This window comes from Meleagris gallopavo, unplaced genomic scaffold (assembly GCF_000146605.3).
Source record: "Meleagris gallopavo isolate NT-WF06-2002-E0010 breed Aviagen turkey brand Nicholas breeding stock unplaced genomic scaffold, Turkey_5.1 ChrUn_random_7180001945353, whole genome shotgun sequence".
Taxonomy (NCBI): Eukaryota; Metazoa; Chordata; class Aves; order Galliformes; family Phasianidae; genus Meleagris; species Meleagris gallopavo.
Genome location: NW_011207187.1, coordinates 1 through 501, shown reverse-complemented (window position 1 = coordinate 501; position 501 = coordinate 1). Strand labels below are relative to the sequence as shown.

Here is a 501-nt window from a genome sequence, read left to right as displayed (position 1 = left end):
GCACTGCCTTCCCATTTTTCTCGTGGGTTTCCTTGGGACACGGGATGACCACCAGGCGTAATACCCTCCTCTAGGTGTAAACTTTCGTCTTTCCGGACCTGAACAGAATGCACAAAGTTAAATCTCCTGTGCCGAGGGCACGGCAAGGCCCTCCCTGGGGGCACTTCTGCAACCAAAGACCCAGGAAAAGTGTCCGTACACGACGGCATCGCTGGGGAGCACAGTGAGCATGCCGGGGGATCGTGCAAGGAAAGGCCATACACGTGCAGCACTTTGCTCTCACACCTGCCGGCCGAGAGACCTGGCCGACATTTGGCCTTTGAGCTGGCAGCTCTCACAGAAACTAAAAAGCCATGGCATACCCGTGTGGTCTGCCGGAGTTTCACTCCTGGAACTCGCAGGGGAAGCTGGATGACCTTCACTTCCAGTCGCACCTGCAAACAAGCACAGGACAGAGCGACTCAGACGTTCTGCCAGTCAGAATGACAGAGCATGCAATTA

General features: G+C 55.7%; 1 long non-coding RNA gene across 1 annotated transcript; it reads right to left on the bottom strand.

Moving 5' to 3' along the window:
- Nucleotides 1-20: 20 nt before the first annotated feature.
- On the bottom strand, nucleotides 21-495 carry LOC109364957. Its single transcript, XR_002110697.1, has 2 exons — nucleotides 363-495; nucleotides 21-98 (listed from the first exon to the last, which is right to left on the bottom strand). It is a non-coding gene; the product is annotated as an uncharacterized LOC109364957 (long non-coding RNA).
- Between the last annotated feature and the right edge of the window lie 6 nt (nucleotides 496-501).